The sequence below is a fragment of the Phalangium opilio genome, unplaced genomic scaffold, assembly GCF_054372755.1.
Source record: "Phalangium opilio isolate 3A_F unplaced genomic scaffold, DU_Popi_V2 ptg000014l_1, whole genome shotgun sequence".
In the NCBI taxonomy this organism is placed as follows: domain Eukaryota; kingdom Metazoa; phylum Arthropoda; class Arachnida; order Opiliones; family Phalangiidae; genus Phalangium; species Phalangium opilio.
This window is the reverse complement of record NW_028324149.1, coordinates 1,509,125-1,534,732: the sequence shown is the minus strand read 5'-3', so window position 1 is coordinate 1,534,732 and position 25,608 is coordinate 1,509,125. Positions and strand designations below refer to the sequence as shown.

The window sequence follows — 25,608 nt, the reverse complement described above, 5'->3', positions numbered from 1 at the left end:
AACAAAGCCGGGAAATCTACGCTTAGTTGCATGCGCGTCGAGTTAATTAAGGCGCAGCTAGGAGACAATTTCTGGCAGTGATAAATTGGGCAACGGAAAGTACGCGCCCCTTTTTTTGGCCTTCTTGTACCTTTAATTGTTTGTTAAATATTACCATACTTTATTTCTAGAAGCAACCCCACCCCAAACGACGCAAGAATTTAATGACAAGGCCCGCACTAGACATTTTATTTGCACTTTCATTTTCGTCGAGTTTTCATTTCTTAAGAACCTCTACATGAAAAGCACGTGTGTTATAGTTTTTCTCGCGCCAAACTTGAAAGATCTTACGCGAGTTAAGCCTAATTTTGAAACGAAAATTCAAAAAAGCACGTGTGATAGTTTTTCTCGCGCCAAACTTGAAAGATCTTACGCGAGCTAAGCCTAATTTTGAAACGAAAATTCAAAAAAGCACGTGTGATAGTTTTTCTCGCGCCAAACTTGAAAGATCTTACGCGAGTTAAGCCTAATTTTGAAACGAAAATTCAAAAAAGCACGTGTGATAGTTTTTCTCGCGCCAAACTTGAAAGATCTTATACGCTACACGTTTTGGAACTTTTTCTAAAACTTTGTAATATCGAGGACTTTGTTGCAAGGATTTTCATATAACAAAGGTAAAGTTATCTCTTCACGAATAGGTATGTTTCGGGCAGTTGATCAGTGATACGCTCGGGATTTACGTTAACCCTTGGCTATTGATACACGCACGGTGATGATAAGATCATCTCATTAGTCATCTCCATAATCTAGAGGGCTCCCTCCCGGCCCGTTGACAGTCTCTAACCCGAAATCCAATTCCTAAGTTAGATTCTAGACAGATTCTAATCACACCAACTCCCGAAGGATTTGCATATCACGTACGTTAATATATGATACAGGCTAAAGCGAATATCTCCGCATAATTGTCTAGAAGTTTATTTAAAAAATATATATATTTGAGGTATATATCTGGATAAATATGTAATTTATAATCGATACAATTTGCGGATTCATTCTACGTAATACTTAGATGATTAAATATGTTTCAGTTAACTAGTTTTAAAGTGTGACGTGAAAATGTAGAAGCGACATATTGGAATCCTTAAAAAGTAAGAGATGTGCATGGTATAGTATATTTGCAACACTCTGGGTCGCTTCAATATTTTCTAATTGTTCTCTCGAACGCGGGAAAGGCATAAAACTGATGACTAGTTTTTTGTCAAACTTGGGCCAATTTTTCAAGACCTTTTAGGAATTTAATACGAAACTTTCCTGGAATATACCTTTAAAAATGAGTCCTTAGTATACTGCGCGTCGTAATACGAAACGAAATACGAGGCTATAACGTATATAAGGGACGATACATTTTTGTCACAAATTGGCCAGAAACCATTAAGGTCTGAAATGATCAGGATAAATGGACAATATCATTTGCGGCCACGCGCTTCCATTAATACCCAAACACGCGGACGTGACCTCCAGTAATATATCGTCCTAAATAGGCTGTTTCGAATATAAACGCGATTAACGTCGTTCCTCCCTTTAGCTCAGTGCTAAATAAAATAAGTAAAATCAAGCCCTAATATACGCTAGAAAAATTTCCATAGAAAAAGCGCATATAGCCAAGATCCTTTTTGCCGGTGGTTTCTCCTTTATTTTTACCCATACATGGGGTATTTCGATTCAAACTGGTACGTCATCTGGCGCTTGACTTTGTAAATGATGTAAATGAAATCCGATAACAGCTTATAATAAACGAGAGCATGCGCCAACTAAATTGATAAAGCCGTGATGATTTCTCTCAGCGATAATTTTTTATAAAAACACGGTTTGTGTCGTAACTATTTTAAAAATAATTCCAATATTGACCTAATGATGGACACTTATAGAGGATTATTCGCTTATGGGAAGACATAAAATAGACTACAGCGTGCAGCGCTGCCTCGATTAGCTTAACCACTTTGTACCCATACCCATATCTATACAGCGAAGCTTTTAAATTATTAAGATGGCATTGAAGGAGCATCGGGATCCCTAGTTATATATATATAACATCTTCCTCGGTTGGGAAAAGCTAGCGGAACTTGGGTTTCTACGTGCTTTGGAAGATGGGCCAATCAGTCGCGAAGTTTTGGCAATACGTAAGTTACCTCGGGCTAGAACCTCTTCGATCAAGGGAAAACTTTTAGGTTGAGTGAACGATATAATCCGGCGTAACGGCCCACCATATTTTTATCCCACGCCAGATATTTTGTATCGCATACGTGTATACCGCTAATACCTTAAGTTCATCCCGAAAGGAATCTTCAATCAATGAAACGAATTATAACACCAACAAAAAAAGAAAAAAACGTACATAACTAATTCAAAAAAAAAATTAGGAATGCTCTGATAATATTGGTCTACCATAATTGTAGTTTCGTAGACTGAATATTTTTTATTTTGCACGTATTTTGTACTACCAATAACAAAATTGAACTCTAAAGGTGGTACAACAAGAAAGTTGAAGGGAAAGAAGGAGTACATTAATTTCGGTATAAGGAATGATGGGTGTCTCTACACACGTGGAGCGGGGAACTTACCTACCTTCTTTCAATAATTGAAGTGAAAGAGGTTGTTTTTGGAAAAGAAAAAAAAAGGGGGTTGGGAAAGAAAAAATAATCGATCGATCGCCCCTTTCCGAGATGGTGCTAAATAATTTATATAAGAAACCGTACCGTATACTCCCTCATACCCAACCTTTAAAACTTTGTATAGACTCTTTCATTCGAAGATGGAGCCATTTACTCCTTGCCTTACGATGCATTGCCCAATAATAATACTTTTAACTATATTTTAATTTAGAGAAACGGTCCATTTCATGGATAAATTTCATGGATAAACTTAGATTAGTTCCAAAATTAAAATTAAATAAACCCTAAAAGCAAATAAATATAACCAACTCCCTGTATAAGTATTGGAACATTAATAGGTTCCAAAATTTCAATTCTATTACGAAGGACTAGAGGTGTATATAGAATTGTAATTCACAGTCTATGCTCTTTGACCTTTCAAATTATAACGTATACAATGAGCGCAACCACGTTTAGTTATTTTTAAAAAGTGTCAAGCAGGCAATGCGTTCGCAAAATAAACCTATATAATTTGATTCCGCCTACATCATTAGTAATTATCGCGAGGCGTTGAATAAAGGCGTTGTTTATCAATTAAAAATTTATTCCTAGCGGCTCGTTCTAACTTCTAATTAAAATTAGGTCGAATTCACACCTAACTCGCAGCGCTTAATTACATTACCACGTCCATACGCTTAATTTGAAGTAAACGTATTCGCATTTGTAAATAAACAGCAACAAACAAACATTAAAAACTGGACTCACCCATCACAAAATGTCCAAAAGATTGCTTCGTATTATTATTTGATTACGGACGTTCAAAGCTTCAGCACAACAAGATAGGATTAACGAACCTGAAAGTAAATAAATAAATAAATAAATAAATAAATAAATAAACATAAGAGAGTTTATTAACACAACCGTAAAAGAAAAGTAACTCTCAAATAAGATAGTGAAATAATTCGAGAGTGTGAATTATGATAATTCATTTTTAAAAATGACAGGTCACTGAGGGACTATTTTCGTTTGGGAACAATTATTCTTACCACCAACTTCCTCCCTTCCGGAAGTGATTGTTACGAGTGGAAGGGGAAGCGAGGAGGGGAGGGGATGCGAAAGGATAAGAGAAAAGAGAAACGACGTAGCCAGTACTAATTACAAAATGGAGTTTGGGGAATAGAAACGGCACGTTCTTCCAATTCATCAGTCGAAGGAAAGGCGAGATTCTTACTCTGTATTGCCTCTAGAATGCGCTGGACTGAACCGGGGCTATTCCAGAGCATATATATATATATATATATATATATATATATATATATATATATATATATATATATATATATATATATAAAACTTACGGGTTCCCCAAGTCCCTTCACATTCATTCGGGAGCCCACTTGGCCCGAGCAGTAAACGTAATTTCTTCAGATAAAAGTTTCATTTGTTACCAAGAGAGAGTATGTGTGTAAATTGTTGGTTAACAAAAAAAATGCCCTGAAAATGTTATCAGTGACAGAAAAAAATATAATAATCGGTATACTAAACTATACAGACCTAAAAAATTAATATTAAGCGAGGCTTCGATTTCACCTCCAGAACTTTTATCAATTATCATCTAATGAAACCCAAAGTATTCTGAATTTGAGGATAACCTATCCATAATTTTAATTCAAATGATGGAAAAAATTAAGAGATAAATTTAAATGCAATATTTAAGTAATAATCTGATGCGAAATATAAAAATTGACCATTACAGTAAACTATCCAACCTACTTAACAGCGAGACAAAACAAAAACATTTTTTCTACTAAACCATACCGTGACAGATCAATAATGATTCACAGGAATAAATAAAATTTTAAATCCGACTGTTTTTCACGCAAAATATAACCAGATAGATTAAGCTTCGTTATTATTCAAACTTCCGTAACGATGCCAAAGTTGATTACATTTCGATCGTCAGGTAAATCACGAAAAAAAAATTGTTGTATAATATCATTTCCGTATCAAAACAAAGGCTTCGAGCTTCAAATGAAAGAGAGAAAACAAAAAATTGGTCATAAACCAGTCATTCTATCGGAGAAAATAGAATGAAATATTGCCGTGACAAAAATAATTTAAGTTTTATTATATCTCAGCATGGAGGCAAGAAAGAGATGCCGCTATATAGGGTGGCCATTTTTAAACTCTATTACGCAAAAAAAGGTTTAAGACAATCACTGACGTCACCACTAATCGTTTTTAAAAGAGCCTAAATTTGCAAATACCTAAAAAAGATACTCCCAATGCGGTGTTCAGAAGGAGATCGATATACTAATATGTTCCACAGACCGGTTTATACGGTTACTCTCACTGAACCCATCATTGAATAACCAATTTTGGCAACTTCATTTCAGTTTGAATTAGTCTACTCCTCCCTGTTTAAAACAATGTGCTAAGTAATTACAGAAAAAGTAAATAAAACTGAAGTAGACATTGCGAAACTGAAAATGAAATCGACTTTCTTTATAGCTTTCTGGAAACACAATCGAGAATGAGTGAGAGAGAGAGAGAGAGAGAGAGAGAGAGAGAGAGAGAGGGGTGGGTGGGGTAGGCGCTTAAGGCAAGCTTCCCTTTCATTTGAGATCGCAGCTGACACGACAAAAGGCTGAATCAGGATTCAGTAGCTCTGTGAAAAGTGACGCGCACCAGAAATAAATCGTCCAGAAGAGATCGAAAGAGGCGAGCTTTCTGACCTCTTTCTTGCGGAGTTTGTTTCCATACATCTAACCCTAGGTCTCATTCCTTATCCCTCATTCAGTAGAACGGCTTATATCTTTAAAACTAGGTTATGGCTGTATTCATTTAAAATTGATTTCTATGAATCAAAAAATCTCCAAAATTGAATTATTTAAAATAGTCCTAAATATTTTAAAATAATAAATTGTAAATTTAAAATAAGCATCGCGTAATTTATTTATTAAATGTTAGACTCCCTCCAGTCTTAAGTAAAAGATGAAAAGATGCATTAAATCCAATTTGATCTGATACTAGGCGCAAAAATCTCCGATTTAATATAAACATTTATTGTGATTAAAAATTAAAGTTGAAACTAAAATTATTTATCACTTTCAGAGACTCTCTACGGAGAAATACATTTTTATTTATATATATAAATTTTTCCCTGCTATATATAATACCTTCTTAGCATCTTGTTACGATTACTACTTGAAATATTCCAATAAAAAAACGTCTGCGCCACGCAATGAGTCAAAGAAGCATTACACCCCAAGATGCTAAGCCGGTATATTACCGTAGATTACGTAACCCTTTCATTATCGATAATTCAATTTTTGTGACGGGGGTCCTCATTGATTTTAATTTGTCTTCTTTTTAAAAAGAGGGGCCAATTTTCTTTTTAGGGCTTGAGTTGATCGAAGTTGGTACGGCGCTATTTTAGCTCCCTCCAACCCTAGTAATGTGGTTAATCTGAGATAGAGCCAGTGCACTCGTTTTAATCCCGCTATCTGCTCTGGAGCATGCTCGGAGCAATCTTTTATAGGAGAAAGAAGAGCACGCAATTTTTAAGAGAAATCTAGTTCAAGGATGTTCCATTCGAAAACGAAAGAAATTTATTCGATGTCACGCGGAGATTGCAACGCTTTCGAAAGGCATTACCATAAAACTGAATTCAATATAGTTTAACTTAATTCTTATAGAAAACTCCGGGTGATTTCGTCATTAATTTCGAGTAAATAAATTTAAATAAAATCCTGAAAACGTGTTTCTTCAACTTTTATAATAAAAAAGAGGGTAGATACAGTGCACCTTGGGGCTTTTGGAAATCAAAAGTGAATCGAGGAATAAATACACGTAAGTAGAATTTAAGGGTAACCTTTTACTAATAGCCCGTCCCCAAGGTTAGCTACAAAATCGATTTGCTTTTAGATATTGATAAAAAAAAATAAACACTGATATCGTCTTGGAAATATATAGACTATTTCTATGTTAAAACCCGTTATCATATATCCCCAGCCTTTGTTTGTACTAAAAAAAATTGTAATCTATATAAGACCGTATAACCTTTCAAAGTTGGACACCACCTATCACGAAACTGGTCCAGATCATCAGAGTGGGAGTGTCGAGTCTTTATAAGCCTAAAGGATCCCCTCGCAAAAAGGAAAAGTGTGTCTAGGCGCCTTTTTGACCCTGGAGACCATTTTTCGCTGAATTTGAGCCTCTCTATATACCATCCATAGATATCAGAAACATATCTTACACATTTTTAGGAAAAGTACAGTGTGGGAAAACAATTTTGAGTTAAAAATATTCTATGACATTTTTCCTGAAACAAGCTATGATTGCAGGGTTTTGTGGATGACCCCTTAATTAAATTAGCATTGTATTTCCGTCGCTTACTTAATTTTAGGGGGTCATCCCCAAAACACTCCAATCGTAGGTAGCTTGAAAACGGTGTCCCTTAAGAGTCAAATGTTATGAAACCTTATTTTCGACTCATATTGGGCCATATAGAATCCTTTATACTTTGATCAAGTTTACCTTCCATTTTTGTAAGCGGTCAGGCTGTATTTTTGATATCTATAGAATAGATGGACACCTGACTTAAGACGGTCCGTCCGTTCGTCCCGTTTAACTTTAACAAGCGGGGCTCAATCGTGTAAGCCTTTTTTATATCGTAGCTGGCCTCTTGCTCCGGGCCATTTAAAATGGGAACGAATCGTAAGCGATAACTCACTTAACCCTGAGTTACCTTTTCCTAATCAATTCTCTAGTCCCTTGGCATATACAAGCTCTATCCGAAAGTCGCCAAGGCTTAGTGATCTTCGCTAGAAAGAAGCCCCGAGACCCCCCCATGGAAACTCATACGAAAAAAAAAACCAATACGTCCAACGCACCTTTTTTTTCTCGCGAGTTACTAATTTATTAAACATAATGGGTTTAACTCGCTCACTAATTAATCTGAGAGAAACTTCAGGAATAAAAAAAATCACGGATTAATAAAGGCTTAATTGAATTTGAAATAACCGTTCGGAATTGCTTTCGAAAGTTCTTTTGAGTTTAAGCTTCAGAAACAAAACAAAAAATGCCCCCAAAGGAAAATATTTTTCACTAAATTTCTTTAAATATTATCGACTTTTTTTCGTAATTTAGACTCGAAGGGATAAGTTTAATTTTATGTTTAGATTTACTCTCGGAAATCTTTGTTATACCATAAGTTTATAAGTGATATGTTCCATAAGTATGACACTTGATATATTTCGCAATGCTAGAGACTTACAGCTCGAGCTAGTTGGAGAAAGACAAGCGAGAATCGAAGTACTATACACTCGTTAATTTTGCAGTCATCTTCCTATTTAGTCTGTATGTACTAAGCCTTTGATAGCGGCTCACCAGGCGTCGCTTTACCTTGAATCTATGACCTACCTCACTCACTTCATGACAAGCTCCAGTTTGGAACCAGTGACAAACTTATGGAACAGATCTTAGGAACCTATGCTATACAAATAGAGTATATAATTAAACCTAATTTCTGCAAATTTTGTTTTTGAGTCGAAGGTTCAATATAGAAACTTCTGGGAATAAAATACAAAATTCCCTTGAAAACGCCGTTGAAATTTGAAATAATCTAACGAGAAAAATGCATTTGAATTAAAATTCTAATCGCTTTAGAGTTAGAAGTTTCGTTCAGAACCCCCCTGGTCCCTTCGCTAAAAACAATTGAACTTTTCCATGCTACGGGATTTAAAATTCGCAAGCTATTTGTTAATAAAGGATAACCCTGGGAAAAAAGTGAAAGAAGGGCAAAGAATCGTACGTGTATTTAAGCCTGGGTCTTTATTAATAGGAATGGGGCGAATACGGGTTTTAAAACGTGGCCGGAAATCTAACTTAATCTTCAACTGCCGTTTATTTGGCGGGTTAGACGGAAATTTTCAGCGTTGACCCGATTCGGAAAAAGCGTATAAACTGACTTCCCTCTCGCGCTTATTAAAGCTAACTATATGCGTAATCGGACTCCCAGTTGAAGCGTCGACTTTGCCACGAGATTGGGTATGGGGGACAGAGAAATTTCAAATGCATTTAGGGCAAAAACAGTCTAAATCCAAGTTCATCAAAAGTTCACGTACAGTGACCAAATGTTCCCCTCCCTTGTAAAGTCACTTTTAAAATTATTAAAATGAAAAGGATTAGGAGATTTCGGTTAATTTAACTTAAGGCTGTAATAAGTGTCACCCATAATTAAACCGATTATTTTAATTTCAAAGTATTTTTAAAGATATTTTACGTATGATTGCGTTGTCATAGCGACATCAGACTCGACTTTGTAATGTTGCTACTGATACTACGCGGCATAAAACAAAATTTAAAATATTTAATCAAATCAAATCTTTGAACTTTGGCAACAAATTAACGCAGAAAGAAAAAAAAATTATCCAATTAATTTTGAGCATATTTTCTTATGTATAACCAACATATTTTTCCTGTTGAGATGCAACTCTGCAAAAACACGTAATCGTTTTTAAGAGGTTATTTTCGAGTTACAATCATTGCGCATTACGTTTTTAATAAATGTCAGAGATGAAAAAGAGAGTTGGATTTTTAGTCGTTGGAAATTTTCTCTCAGATTGGGAATGTATTTCACGTCTCTCGGAATAGGGAAGTGGTACGTAGCGGCCATGAGGGACTGGAGACCCGATAATTATATACGTGAGAGCTTTATTTTTACCCATCAGTATGGAAGGAGGGGGAGAGCCCCCCCCCAGCACAGGCTCGAACGCGTAAAGGGGGCAATTACGTCCCTGACAATTAAAACTCCAGGAGTATCGCGCCCCCAACATATACAATAAGAAGATTAACAGAAGTAATCGACTTACAACCGAAAATACTCAACAGCGGTCAAAAGTCAATGTGTTTGATGGAAATATACTTTCGTGTGTTTCTTATGAAAGAAAAAAACGAGTCTCAGCAGGTGTTCAGTTACAAGATTTCATGGATTAAATGGATATTATTTCATGGATTAAATGTATATTATTTCGTGGATTAAATGTATATTATTTCGTGGATTAAATGTATATTATTTCATGGATTAAATAAATATTATTTCATGGATTAAATGTATAATATTTCATATATTAAATGTATATTATTTCATGGATTAAATGTATATTATTTCATGGATTAAATAAATATTATTTCATGGATTAAATAAATATTATTTCATGGATTAAATAAATATTATTTCATGGGTTTAATATTAAATTAATATCTATTATTTCATGAGTTAAATATTAAATGTGTATCTATTTTTTCATGGATCAGTATGAGTTAATATCTATTATTTCATGGGTCAGTATGAGTTAATACCTATTATTTCATGGGTCAAAAATTCACTACTTTATAAATTCAATATTCGGTATACTTCACAGTAACTGTTCATTAGTACATGTTTGACCATATTATAACAGTCGATAAAAAGGTTTTTCGGGGTTGGGATGGGGGGGGGAGGAAATATAGCAAGCAGTTCCATTTCTCGTTTTCCACTTCCTGCTTGGTTCGATATAGACGATTTGGCGATGGCATTAAACCATTAAGAGTATAAAAGGTACGTATATGTTCCAATATTCAGTATATACTGACTGCGAAAGTTTTACGACCGCGGAATGGACCTTGGTCATCTATTATTGAGGTCGTCACTGCACTGATAAATAAATTAGTAACGAAAAAAACCCCGATAGCTACTGGAAAATACTCGGTCAAATTCCCCTCCTACTAAAAGCGTTAAGCGGATATGTTCCCCTAGCTTAAAAGCCTAGTGGAGAGTCCAGACTTTATCGGTAATCTAGTTTGAAACAATGGTGTACTAATCTACATGGTTGCCACAATTTGAATCTTCAGATTAAAATTCCCCAAGGTTTTCAAGATTTCCCTGACTTTTTCCTATGATTTTCCCTGGCATTTTTAGGCTAAAACGTTGTCAATAAAAACAATATATTGGAAATCATTATTTTAATGCATATTTATTGTAACGTCTAACGTTGGAACTCCCTGACTTTCTTGGACTAATTTTAAACCCGCTGACTTTCCATGTTTTCCCACGCATGTGACAACGACAAAATTACTTCTAGTAACTCGACCTGATTCTTCGTAATCTAAGATTCGATCCCATATTAATTTTGACGTTGACCATTAGCTCTGATTTCTTGCGCTCCATAAACGCGATAGTATAAAAACGTTCCACTAAATAAGATAAAAACTCTTTCGACAAATCCTGGTAGATATATTTGCCAACGAAGCTCGCCATGTAGACGACGATCATCTCCAATATAGACAGACTGTCTCTTCTTCGTCCCCTCCCATCGCTTCTGTAAGAACTGACCAAGTAATTTTATCTTGACCAACCAAGGCTTACCAATTCTATAGTAGCCCAACTTTTATCCCGCGGTTGATTTCGACTCAAGGATAAGTCCATATATACAATATTATATAAAGTCCCTCAAAGTCGCCTTTATTTATAGAAATAGTTTATAGGTCATGAGAAATCCACGGGGGATACCTCATCTAAATGTTTCCTAATCTAATTTTTATTACTTTAACGTAAAATTATCTAACATATAATTATGGATTCGTATAGATAATAATATGAGCTTCAATTTGAGACCAATTACGACCAAATCGGTTCATAAACAACAAAGTTATGAAATTTTGAATAGCCTCATGAATGAATGAATGAATATTTATTAACTTTTCACATAGGTGAATCCCTTTTAAATCAGGGAGGAGCAAGTAATTGCTCACAAGTAGAATAATGTACAGCTTTTTAACAAAATTATATAAGTTCAAATAAAATAGAAATAAATGTATAAATAAATGTATAAATAACAGGGCTTTCTTCACGCGTTAGCTTGAGAAGTCAGGCGCATAGTGTTCCACTCTTTGAGTAATAGTTTGGTCGACGCCACAGCGTCCTTTCGGGGTGCCGTCTCAAACCCCAGTTTCATCCTCAGGGTGGGGCTCATAGTTGGGGGAACATTTACACGGAAGTGGTCGAACGCGGGACACTCCATTACAATATGCGCCACATCTTCCCATGCGGCACCACATCGCGGACAAGTTGGGTCTTCCGTGAAAATTTCTGACAATCTAGCCGCAGTGGGGAGTGCCCCAGATCGTGCTAGGAAAAGCAAATCGCTCGCCATCCCGTTGGCATAGAAGGGTTCCACCGATGGAGTCAGTTTCGCCGCATAGATTGATAGACTGTGGTGGCGAGCTACTTCACTTCTCCACTTCTTCTCTGATAGGGCTTTAACAGAAGTATCAACAATGATGCACCATTCTCTATGAGATGAGGCTCCCGATCTGCTGGCTCCGCTGCCATATTCTCTGTCAAGGAACGACAGGCGGTTTACCCATCGAGTACGATGACCCATTGCCCGCAGGTATTTATAAATCTGTTTGGTGACCCGGGATTCCTCCATGAAGATTAGGCGTCCAAGGTAACGTAGTTTACTCTTAGCCTCTCTGGAGACAAAGGAAGACCAAGCCATCTCGCCAGTAATGGCTGCGGTTGCCGTCATAAAATTGCCACCCACAGCTGTTTTACCCGCAGCGGTTTGAGCACGCTCACACGCTGTTCTCGCGAACTCCTTGAGACAGAGCACCTCGTTCCCATAGGTTAGACTTGGCACTGCAACGCTCTTCCAAAGGTTTAAAGCTTGTACTTCTTCTGAGGGCTGGTAAATTTGAAACACATCAATCGTTGTGTTAAATAATAATTCAGTTATATGAAGAAAGTCTGCACTTAAGGAAAGTGTTCATTATCAAGTTCTTTCCGATTAAAACGTTGTTGCAATAAATTACATTATCAAACTATTTGAAGGCCTATGTAAACATAAGGGAAAGGTGAAATACGCAATAATCCGTAACATTTCCTTTTATATTATTGTATAATTATGTTTATACAGACAAATACATATTTAATTCACAGTAAATAAACAAGTTATAGTAAATTGTTCAGAAGTTATTGTATTTTTAATGAAAGCTTTATTTGTAGTACAAATTAAGAGCAGTGGAATGAAGTAATTTTAGGGCAGAATTAATTTTGTTTTGCACACCTTTTGCGATTGAACAATTTCGTTCACATTTGAATACCCATTAAACGCTTTTTTCTTAGAGTGTTGTTTTAAAGCCAAAAACAATTCCATTTGAACGCCCATAACGCTCTCGTGTGAACGCCCATATCGCTCTCGTTTGAACGCCCATATCGCTCTCGTTTGAACGCCCATATCGCTCTCGTTTGAACGCCCATATCGCTCTCGTTTGAACGCCCATATCGCTCTCGTTTGAACGCCCATATCGCTCTCGTTTGAACGCTCATATCACACTCGTTTGAACGCCCATATCGCTCTCGTTTGAACGCCCATATCACACTCGTTTGAACGCCCATATCGCATTTGTTTGAACGCCCATAATGCACTCGTTTGAATGCCCATATCGCACTCGTTTGAATGCCCATATCGCATTCGTTTGAACAACCACAATGCACTCGTTTGAAAGCCAAAAAGTAATTATTTGAACGTTTAAAACGCTCTTGTTTTAATACTAATACTAATACTAATACTAATACTATTACTATTTCAATCCTATTAGAACGCCAAAACGACTAAATCTGAACACTTCATTAGCGCAAGGCGGTTATTCAAAATTGAATGGGATAAGGATTCATTTTTGAATGGTAATATATAAGCTGTCCAAAAATGAATGCTAGAGTTAAGTTTTGATCGATATGACGGTAGTTTGTTCAAAAATGAATGCTCATGGTAGGTTTTGAATGCCTAAAACACTCCTTGTTCAAAATTGAATGTCTCTGGTTAAATGTGAACGCGTCAATAGAGGCTTGTTCAAAATTCAACGGCCACTATCATTTTTGAATGCCAAAAGTACGCTTATTTTTTACAGTGCAGCAACGTGTTCCATAGCTGATCACGATTGACGCTATCATACGCTTTCTTTAAGTCTAGGAACCCCAGGTATATGTCTCTATTTTCAATCTTGGCCATTTCAATACTCTGCGTCACAATGAATAGATTATCAGCGCCACGCCTGTCTCTTCTAAATCCATTTTGTAATTCCCCAATAACTCCATTGGATTCGACGAAATTTTCTAGGCGATCCTTTAAGATAGACATATATAGCTTCGAGGTGCATTGGGATAACGCTATGGGTCTATACGATGAGAGGTCCTCTTCGTCCTTATTTCCTCCTTTAAATATTAATCTTATTTCTGTGCGGTTCCATAGGGAAGGTATTTCATTAGTAATGAGTGCCGTATTAAAAATGTCGCAAAGCTTATCCCGAGCGATAGGGCCCAACTGTTTTAGTAGCTCATTGGTTATGGTGTCTTCTCCAGCCGCCTTTCCAGTCAACAATCTAGACAATGCCAGATTCAATTCATACAGGGAGATTTCTTCCATAATATTTGGACAGTGCACCAACAATGGGGGAGGCCCGTCTTCCGCAGCCAAGAAAGGTATGATGCAGGAATGTTGGCTTTTGAAACTCAATTCCATATCTTGGTGGTATTCTTCTAATCTTAACTTTATGGAGTGCGGGCTAGTGAGAAGGGTATCATCCGAAGCTTTGATACGAGGTAGCGTGTCCGGTTTTCGCGGGTCTTTAAATAGCCTCCAGAATTTTTTCGATGCTAGTTTTTTATCGGCTAATATGTCTGCCTCAGTAAGGGCGTCCATTTCTTTAATTTTCCTGGCGACTAGTCGAGCAACCTCTCTCTTTCTCTCCAAATAGGTTTGCCATAGTGCGGAGGTCTGAGCGGTTTGTGATTTAATCCTAGCCATCTTTCGGTATTCTTTATTTGCTTGTTTTCGCGCTTTAATGGCTGCCTTAACATCGCTGTCAAACCACCGTTTTTGAACTCGCTTATGGGCATCTTTTTTCGTCTGTCCCAGGGTAGTTTTTGCAGAAGACAATAAAATATGATTGAAAGCTTCATAAGAGTTAGAAACTGACTGTCCTAGGCGTTCTTCAACACATCGGGAGTAATCTTGTACACGTGCCAAGTTATCTGTTCGCCACCGGGTTTGACACTGAGCAGCTGGTTTTGCTAGTTCACGAGAGTTTCTCAGCGAGACAGTGAGTGTTATAGCATTGTGATCGCTTCCTAAGCTGATCAGGCCCTCTTCGTCTATATGCATTTTCTCTATAAGTGGAAGCATCGCATTGTTAACGACCGCGTAGTCTATGGTAGTGACAGAACCTCTTGCCGACCAAGTATATCTACCCTCACACAAGGTAGTATCTAGGTTTACTAGCTGTAAATCATGGTCCGATACCCAATCTTGCAACAGCCGTCCAGTAGCATTGTCCCGACCATCTAGTATCCTGATGTGAGCATTAAAGTCGCCCAATATACAAACTGGATAGGCGTAATCCGGATTCAAAGTAAGCAAGTCGCTTGATAGGCATCGGAATATGCTTGCGTTCCACTCGAGATTTTCTTGTTCGGTAGCCATGTATACAACAGCTAGAAGTAATGGGCGCGGTCGCAAATGTAATTTAAGCCACATATGTTCCTTGCATTTTTTGATACAATCGCATTTTATCTTGTCCATAACCATCACACCAATGCCTCCACCCTTCTTCTCTGAGTTTGTGCGGTTTATGCCGAACCAAGAGTATCCAGGACAAGAATCAGGATATTCCTGATCTCTAAGGAACGTTTCTGCTAGCCCAAAGATAGGGGTGTCCGTCGCACACATTTGAGCATAAAGTTCTGACCATTTTTCTCTTTTTCGCCCACCTTGCATATTTAGAAAGCCAATATTTACACACTTATTTACAGATTTTCCCCTCCCACGCCGACAACGCTTTCGTCGACCTGGGGAAGCCAATGAGCCCCGTCAATGCGAGGCTTGGTTTCTTGGAGTTTCAGTAGAAATAGCGCCAGATGGTTTTTTGTTTTTCCTTCGCTGAATGAATCGGCGACGGTCATACTGCTCAGCGCGAGTCAGATCTGGTCGTAGAAAAATTTTGGAGCATCCTTCGATCGTAGCTAGTACTTTAGACTTCTCCAGGACACACTTCTTCATTTCTGCATCTTTGAAAGTAATACGTATAGGTCTAGGAACTCGCCCTTCTCCTTGAAAGCGTTGGCAGTGTAAGACCTCAATAGAATCTTTTCGCAGGCCAAGTGTTTCTTCAAACCAAATACCAGCCGCATTTGGCTGTTCAAAATACGCGTCCGTAGCCCCAAAAACTATTATGTTGTTAGCCTTTTCTTGCTTGTAGCTGATTTCATGTACAGCCCTCTTAACTACATTTGCCAACAGACCTTTCTCCCCATTTTCTTCCGGCAAATTCGTAAAGGTTTCAAGTTTCTGTCGTAACAGTTTTACTTCCTCCTCAGTTTTACGCCAGTCTTCAACGGCAGAGTCAAAGTTCACCTTTAAATCCTTGAGATCAGTCAAATCCTTTTTTATTTTATCTTCCACAACGTCTCGGCAATAATCTACTAGGTCCGACTTAATAACCTCTAGCTTCAGCGAAATGTCTTCGGAAATTTCCTTTTTTATTTTGTCCAGTGGCGCTAGTTTTTTAGTTAAGTCGCTATTTATCTCCGTTCTGAATTTATCAAGTTTGGAGTCGATCATGTTAGACATAGCGGTCAGTAAATCCAAGTTTTTTTCCATAGTCTGCGGACCGCCAACTGCCGCCGTAGTCTTCTCGGGCATAGGTTTAGTCGGTCTGTTCGACAGGTGGGGTGACAGTAGGTTGGAGGCGTTCAATTTGTCCCTTAGCCTTGTGCGTATTTCATTCACGGTACCGGCATCAACGTTAGCCATGGTTGCGTAATAAAGTTGCAAAAAACCGCAATACGACGGTGTGGTAAAAGAAAAAAACTCTAAGCCTTGGCGATGTTAAAATTAATTCGAAAAAGTTTGAAAAAATTAAAGCACGAGCAAAGTCAAAACACGTCTTGTCAACACGCGCGCCTTCAATAATGACTCACACAAGTGTAATGCGGGTAAAAGGTTTTACAGGGGCTCGTAGGAAATACATCACTGGGTTTGCCCCTGGAAGTTGGCACTCTATTTAATTTTTTCATTGTATATTACATAATTATGCATTGTATTCGTATAGATAATAATATAAGTTTCAATTTGAGACCAATTACGACTAAATCGGTCCATAATTAACAAAGTTTTGAATTTTTGAAAAACTACATACATCAGTGTATTGCGGGTAAATGTTTTACAGGGGCTCATAGGAAATGCATTACTGGTTTTACCCCTGGAAATTGGCACTCTTTTTTTCATATTTTTTCTTTTAATAATTCGAAAATAAACCAAATATTCACATCATCCAATATTGCCCAACGTCCACTAAAAATTCAAGCGTAGCTCACTCAGTCTCAGGCTCTATAGAGGACGAAATCGACCTCAAATACCCCTATTTCCTTGACCTCCCCCCCCCCCCAAAGAAATGGAAGCAAAAAAAAAATTACTTAGAAACATCATTTCAAATAGGATTGGATAGCGTTCCAAGCACCGATAGACACAGTAAGTTGTCTACCGTTATTTATTTTTCAATGAGAAAATGACGTTAGTTATCTCCGGGATTAAGCTTGATTTCGCTGCAAACTCGTATTGGTACTTAAGTTTGCGAGAAGGTTGGAAAGTCATTCGTTATATGTTATTTTGATAGAGGTTTCAGAACGAGTAATAACTTCATATTTATTTGTGGTACGGGAGGAGATTGCGAGTTTTATACTTTAAAAGGAACTAAGAAACGTCAAAGTTTCTGAGATTCCACGGCAGATAAGTAAACTACACCTACAAAAAACCTTTTCCAACATTACATTATCCCTTTAAACTCTGTAAAGGAAATTCTTGTAGAAAACTATAAATTGGTTGGCGTTTTTTTTTTCTTCTTTCAATTTCTATTTCCGACCAAAATTAAAATCCGTACTCTCAAAGAAAGATACAATGGTTCGCTATCTTTAAGAAGAATAAGGCGAGAAAATATTTCCAAGGAAGAAGGTTTGAAATACATTTGCAAAAATTCAATCCTAAGAAGCTGGATACGACAGAAAAGGTTTAAAATTTCAAATCCCTGGCCAAAAATTAATACTAAATTTTCCATTTCCCGCGGCTAAGGGTTCTGATTCCACTTTAGTTAATTGGAATAGGGCTTTTTAACATTTTCTGGCCAAAATTCTAAAGAAACCCATAACATGACGGTGAAAATATTGATGAATAGGGGCGATTTTCGGCTTAGAGGAGACCGATTTCGAAAATTATTTTGTTTTTAACTAAATACCTTGTATGTCTCGTGATTTCTAAATATAATATATGGTATATTATGAGATTTTACAGATCAGAGGCAGTTTAAAATATAAAAATAATAATAAATAAATGAATAAAAATAAATTTCTTGTATATTTTTAAAGAAAATAATATTTCAAAAAGCCTAATACCAATTTTTGAAAAATGATAAATGATAAAAAAAATAAAATCATAGCAAAATATAGCCTACGTGTTATACAACCCAATAAAATATTTTGTAAAACCATTACCGTTCACTCTCTCTTTAGAAAAACAATGCTTTAAACGTCTAAAAATATTGACCATATTCTGAATATATACTCTATAGATTTATTACGTCCCAATGGACTAAAATACGTAATAAGGGAATATACAACACGCTATAACCGTAGCTACTCTACACGTTATATCCAATGAGAGAAGACGCGTACGCTACGAAAAATACTCGCTTCGATCGATGCCGCGAAAGGGAAAGGAGTTAGCGCGCCAAGGAACTATGCTATACGTAGATATGGGACAGAGCCCAGAGTATAGTTTCGAATCGGAGTGAACTAAGAGAGAATGAGCGAGTTTGGCCTACTCCCCTATATATTTCTATTCTTTCCACACGTTAGGTTGGATACTAGTAGAAACTTGGCGCTCGCCTTCGAGCTCGGGACCTAGACCGGTAACATCCAAAGAAAGAGAAAAGTACGCCAGATGGTTAAGGCGTTGAAGAGCTACACTTTTTTTTCTTTTGTAGTCGAAACAACACAAAAAAAATAATGAATATTTGAAATACGTCTCGGTGAAATTGAGCAATTAAGTTAACTTATTGGAGCCTTAGGCCAAGAGATAAATATTGATCTATAATCGCTTCACAGATATTCTAACTCTGAGGTAATTTAACTTTATAGCTTTCTTTACTAATGAAAAAGAAAAAATTATTTCAGTGATCCAAGTTTATGTATGTTTTAGGTCTATAAAGGATATTTGAAGCAAATTGAAAATACTCCTAAACCATTTCATCTAGAAAAAGCTGCTCGAACGGATATCGAAGTTATTCGAGGCTAAGGGAGGGGGGTCGGGCTCAATTCGGCCCCCTTCTACGCTTTTCTCCTTCTCGTGGAGCGGAGCGCTCGGCAGGAAAGCCCTTGGAACGTGGAATACGGGGAAACTCGACTCTGGCTGTAGCGTCTCGGTCGCAGAGGGTGGCTGAGAAGCCGGCGTGTTCATGTCGCTCGCGGATTCGAGAGTCGACTTCGCGTTGTTCCGAATCGAGCAACAACTTTTGGCGGAGAGTTATTGGTACGAGAGAGTTTCTCTCGGGACTGCCTTGCCTTTCCTAGCGGGGAAAATTATCGCCGACGCCCGCGTCCGGAGGAATGGGACGACCCTAACTATCAGGTAGGTACGTCTCTGATTGTAAACGCTCTTGACGCCGCGCGTCCTCCGACTCCTCGATTGTTTTTAAATCGCCAATGATGACGTACGCGCCAATGACCTTGATTTTCAAATAGGGAGGATTAAGGCTTAGAGCGTAGGCGTTGGAGGATAAGGGGGGAAACAATATCGGTTTTTCAATTTCTAACGACGGTTTACTGCATTGTGCGGTTACGCCCGCGGTTATTTTAAGTCGAAGCTATTTATTTATTTAAAAAAATAAATACTATTTTAAGCTTCAAAATTACTTTTCCCCTGATTTATAAACACGAGACTGTTCACTATTTCACAAGTTTTAACTTAAACACTTTATTATTTATAGTTTGAAACGGTTTGGTTTAGTCTCTACTCCCTAGTTTTATCGGAAAAGATTTGAAAATTTTCCCAACGAATCTACCTCAAAAAAGGGTTGCTAATTTTCTAAATTTTACCTATAGAAACGGTTAGCTAATTTTCTAAAATTAATATTTACCTATAAAAGCGGTTCACTAATTTTCTAAATTTTACCTATAAAAGCGGTTGGCTAATTCTACAAATCTTACCTCAAAAACTACTTGCTAATTTTCCCAATTCTACATCAAAAACAATTTGCTAGATTCTCCAGTTTTAACCTCAAAAAAGACTTACAATTTCTCAAATTTATCTCAAAAACGATATACTACTCCGCTCTAATCTCAAGAACGATTTACAATCTCTAATCGCATCACGAGCTGTCCCAGCGCATAAAGTTCCCAAACCATAATTCTTCCACAAAAAAACCCACCAATCCAAAGCAATCACTTGTGATGAACAAGTCACGCGGGGCCTTACTTGATTCAATCTGAAACAGAAACCCAACTGATGTAATAGCCAGAGAGCCAGCCACAAGGAGAGAAAATCGTGGATTTGTAAAAGGGAGAGAAAGATTTTGATAATGGATTTGAAAGGTGGACTACGTTAGGCTTAGCGTAGACAGGGTACCTCCCATACTATCCTATAGGAGAGCGTACAGTTACAAATCGGTTATATCCGCGTTACGTGTAAGGCGAAAATGGCTCCCATACGATGCCCGAATCATTAAGGAAGGTTTAATAGAGCGAGTAAGAATACTTAGCAAATCGTTTTAATCAGGGCTCCGCGCGCATCGATTAAGGCTATTACAATACGCTACTATAGCTTGAGCGAATGGGACGAACCACCGCGCGTCTGTGTAAAGGCGTCAATAACGATCTCACCTAATCCGATGAAAAGAATTCTCTAGACAAAAAATATTCCATAAGGATAACCTCAAGCAAACCCAAAGACAAATATGGTTTACGACGGACTCTCTACAAGTCTTGATCTCTTTCTCTGTAGCTTCTTTGGTCGACTGATCAGTGATCACTTTATTTCCGGGAATACCTATTTGTTCACCTGATGTTCCCATGATATTTTATTTATCTATACCCCAAAGAATCACCAATCACCTAGCGATAAAATTCCAAAAATATCCTATCTAGATGAACTCGCGATGGGCAGAGAAAATTTATCAAAAATAGCTTAATCGCGTGATCCTGCAAAATAATCGCTTAGGGTAGATAATACTGGCATGGCTTATAGCTTTTAATTACAGTTTCAAAGCCAAAATTTTGAAGTTTCTTTTTTGAAAACGACGCGGAACACCGTTATAAAATTGGCTGACTTTATTATACTCGCATCCTGAACACGTACTTTTATTGATTTTATTGAAAAAATGGATTATTCTGACCATCCACGGAGGTGAAAGGGAGAAGTCGCTGAACGCGCCTATAACGGAAACCGTCCGTCTTTAGCCCGAAAAACGTTGTAAGGGTGTCTCATTGAGAGGATTATAGCGCATGGGCCAAGTGACGTACGCAGCTTTTCCTGTTGAACATACAGTGTAACGTAATATTTTAACAGTAGAGCTAGCTACTTCAAAAATCACCCCCCAAACTTGGAATACCTATATGATATTCTGACGTCATCTCCTCTCTACTCCGAGTCTGAGAGAGACCTGACTTCTGAAAAATGTATTTTTCTCATTGGTTACACCCTCAATGCTAAAAAATCCATAATTTTTCCCTAAAATGTATAGAAAACCTTTTGACCCATATCTTAGTCCGTTCTCTATAACAGACGGTAAGAACCCAAATATGATCTGAGACCATTCAAACATATTTGGGCTGTAGTAAACGCCGTGTTCTCAGGGTTTTTTTAACCAAACTTTCCTTTTTTAGGACGTTAAAAGCGCAACGTTCCTTAGTAGATTTACTTAAACTCTCTACAGAAATAATTTCGTAAGAAAGGTCTCAGTTCTTTTGGATCTCGAGCTCTAATATAGCCCTCCTTTCTTCCGTAGTGATTTCACCCCCTTTTTTCCATCCCCCTTTTGCTTTTAGTCAATTTACAAAGTAAACTTTAAGATGCCCCTATCTCCCACGAGTCCCTCTGACAATATATATATAAAAAAATTCCTAAACTCGACGAAGGCAAACTTGTTCATAGATGAGATTGTTGAACATATATATATACCGTGCATAAGTTGGATGTTTAATTATTGGTTGAAAAAGCAATAATAAGTGAAGTAATTAAATTAATTTATAGGGAATGAATTTCATTTTAAATAGTAAGGATTGAGGTTTAAATTAATTATTTAAAATCAAAATTTCAATTTTTCCTAAGTAGGTATTCAAAATTTACAAAAATAAACATTTCAATATCTGGACCTTCAGTCTCCTGATTAGTCCACTCTTATCGCTTGGTTTAAACTAATTATTGAGATGATTTTAATTAACGCTTAATAGAAATACAAATCATATATTGATTGCCCAAATCAGAAAAAAATAAAATAAGGAATATTCGAAACTTTATAAGTTCGATTAATCGATAAATTTTAAATCGATTAAGGTCAGCATATTTGAATGATATCCTATAACTAGGATACCTCAACCAGTTCATTTACTAACCTTAGCCAAGAAAGAAAAGAGAGAGGAGTAAAAAAATGCTAAAGATGCAACGAGGAGAAAATCCGAAAGAATATCTAACGTTATCCATGGTTATCCCTTTTTTAAACGTTTCGCTAGGGAGATTTCGAAACGAAAACGAAAGGTTGTATACGCATGAGCTGCGCGTAAAAGCGAAAGAAAAAGGCGGGAGAGAATAAAGAATTCTATAGTGAGAAGAAATTAAAAAAGAAAAGAAAAGAAAAATCAAAGTGAACTGCGCCTTTGCCTTCGCCTTCGCCTAAAAAGAGGATGAAAATCTTTCACGACTTATCATTTACGAGAGAAGATAACTCTTATACATTCTTTGGTTTTTTATGTGTAAAAAAGAAATTAAGTAATGATAAAAATATCCTAAAAAATACAAGGATGAAAACCATCTTAGCTTGGTTAGTTGATAAGGTAGTAGAAAAGATTATTTAAAGTCTAAAAAAAATTGGAGATATTTAAAATAGACGTAGACTAATCCATAAATATCAGAAATACTCTTATTTTAAAATTTAATCTGAAACTTAGATATTAAATTAAAGGTTTGAAATTTTCGTTGTCGTATTTATACAGCTAGGGTGAAGGTCAAAGGTCGATAGAGCAAGGTACATCTCCCTCTCTCTCTCTCTCCAGAGAATTATTTACCTTTGATTATAAGCCATTTTATTAATTTATTTGAAGGAAAAACATATGACATTTCAACCTGCCATTAAATTCTACGAAAAGTAAACACAAAAATATACTTCTTCCGAGATATATTTTTGCACAAAAGAAAAAGTAAATTGGAAAATTTTAAATATTTCGCAGAAAACTAAATAAAAAAAGGGCTGAGTTCCCTTTTTCTCTCATACGAATTTTTCCCTTTTTCCCTTAAATGAAGATGATTGCCGTTCGCGAAGGGAAAATTGTGGAAAACTCAAAACTCGCCTCTCAAAACTGTATAGGGGAAGGAATAAAGTTGATTTATCTACGGAGCTTTCAAGCTCTTTTATATGCGAACAGCGACTTTCCTAATATAACGGAATGAAATATTGCCAAACGTTAAGCCTAATCTAGAGAAATGTTTCCCAACGTTTCAAGAACTATTTATAGTTGAAAGTACATTTATATTTAATAAATACACCATTAAACTACCAAGAGCGTTTTCGGCTCTTGTAATTGGTCAATTTAGAAAATTTTACAGAAATAATTTCGGTGTAAATCCCCCATTTTATATTCTTCCGTTTTCTCTATTAAAATATATATCATATCAAAAATCATATATCACCAGATAATAATAGGCTATAGATGAACGAATTGAACTGAACTGAATCACAATCAACGATTATCTAGTTTACTATTCGAGAATTGCGCCTTAATTTCACACGCGCTAAAATAATCTCGTTCCCATTTCTACGATTTATTAACGACTTTTTAATTTAATGATATTTTAAATCGTGAACTTCCCCTGTTTCAAAATGACTAAGTACAAGGGTCTAGTCGTTTTCTCACCCACCCCTGTCTAATTAAAATAAACCCTCCTCTTTCCATTCCCCTGCCAACCTCCCGGACTTGATTGTGACCTCGCGCAATCTTTAAATCCTTCTTTGTCCTAATTAGCATTTTAACTAGTTTTTGGTACGGTTGTAAGAAGTCCCTCGGAGCTGTATGGCTAGTGTTTGACCAAGACATCGGTATCCTAGCTTCCAAGGCCCAAGGGCTTATTGGGGGTTTAGGTTTCAGGAAGTAAAATAAAAGATTTGCTAGAATATAATTTCGGTAGTTAAGTAAAGGGAACGAAAATGTGGTTTAAGGACTGGAAGCTCATAAGTCAAAGTCCAGATAAAACCCTCCATTTTAAGCATAGAAAGCTGAAAATTGGCTGAGACGTTACTCTTTAATAGTAGATACTCTGAAGGGAAGATTTTTACAATACGAAACCATCTTGGAAAATGGCGACCAAAAATGTAAACTCCCACCTTAATAACGTTGTATTGTTTACGTAAACTTGTAAGCAATCTATATGATAACGTTTTGGTTTTAAAAGGCAGTCATCTTAGAAAATGATAGCGAGATAAAGTAACCCGAACTTTCTACGACACAGACAACAACCTTTTCTACTATAACACGCAATATTTTCAGTAAGCCTTGGCTCCTTAATTAAAACCTACTAAGCTATAGAAATATGAAGAAGAAAAAAAACTTGGATACTGTCCAGCAAGGATTATATTATAAAAATACATATATAAAATTATTCCTGTACTTTAGGAAAAGGAATATCGTCTTTTCTTCCTTAATCAAGAAAGGCGGTAATGGAACCTTTGGGTCCTAGGTATAAGGTATAATGCCAGGCAACGTCGTAAAAAAATAACTTATACATAATAACGACCGAGGCTAAACTCTCCGCGTTTTTATGGAAATTATTCGGTATAGGACCCACACACACACAAAAACTAACCTTACATTTTTTACCGCGCGAACTTTATGATTCGTCCACGTAACCCATTAGAATATTGACGGAAATACGACCCAGTTTGTGGTAGCTACTACGTATCTTTCACCATTTAGGATATAATTAGCTTAATTCGGCGGAGCTGGGTGGACTCTTAATGTACCTCTACCGTTAATTTCCTTCCTTCCAGGTTTCCTCCCACCCAAATCCTTTGTCCATCCAAAACGAATAACGCCAACGCTTACTAACTTCATTCGGATAACCCCTGAACCCGCCTTCGACTCTATTCACTTTGGAATGGTGGACGATCTTCTAGCATTTTCCTTTCCCCGAACTTTCTCCCCTTATCTCGTAACACGGGCATTAATTCGCCATTAAACCGCAGGATGTCACTAATTACGATTTAGCCCCGGCACGGTCGCGCCACCTAACAGCGACAACGTCACCCGCAACGTGCAAATTTCGTTGCATTTTCGTTGTTCGAAATTGCTTCCAGTTACTATATAGTTTGTGGCAAAAGTACAGCAGCGAGAAAAGTAGTTTTAAGCAACTATTTCTTAATATAATAGTCTAATGAAATTATATTATCTGAGCGATACTAGGCTTAACAGCGAATACCGGATATTCAATAGTTAATTTGAGGTCTAAAAGACTATAGACATTAAAGCATAAGTTCATAAGATATGTTCCATAAGTTTGTCACGGGTTATAAACTGGAGCTTGTCATGAAGTGGTTCAAGTGAGTGAGGTAGGTCGAGGTAAAGCGACGCCTGGTGAGGCGCTGCTGTCAAAGAAGTAATGCAGACTAAATAGGAAGA

General features: G+C 36.9%; 1 protein-coding gene across 1 annotated transcript in view; it reads left to right on the top strand.

The window, feature by feature from the left end:
• Nucleotides 1–19,042: 19,042 nt before the first annotated feature.
• LOC149705008 (uncharacterized) overlaps nt 19,043–25,608 on the top strand; it is a 39,021-nt gene continuing 32,455 nt past the window's right edge. Inside the window, exon 1 of the mRNA XM_089865163.1 lies at nt 19,043–19,354. The gene's annotated coding sequence lies outside the window, so the exon portion shown is untranslated. The remainder of the gene's footprint in view (nt 19,355–25,608) is intronic.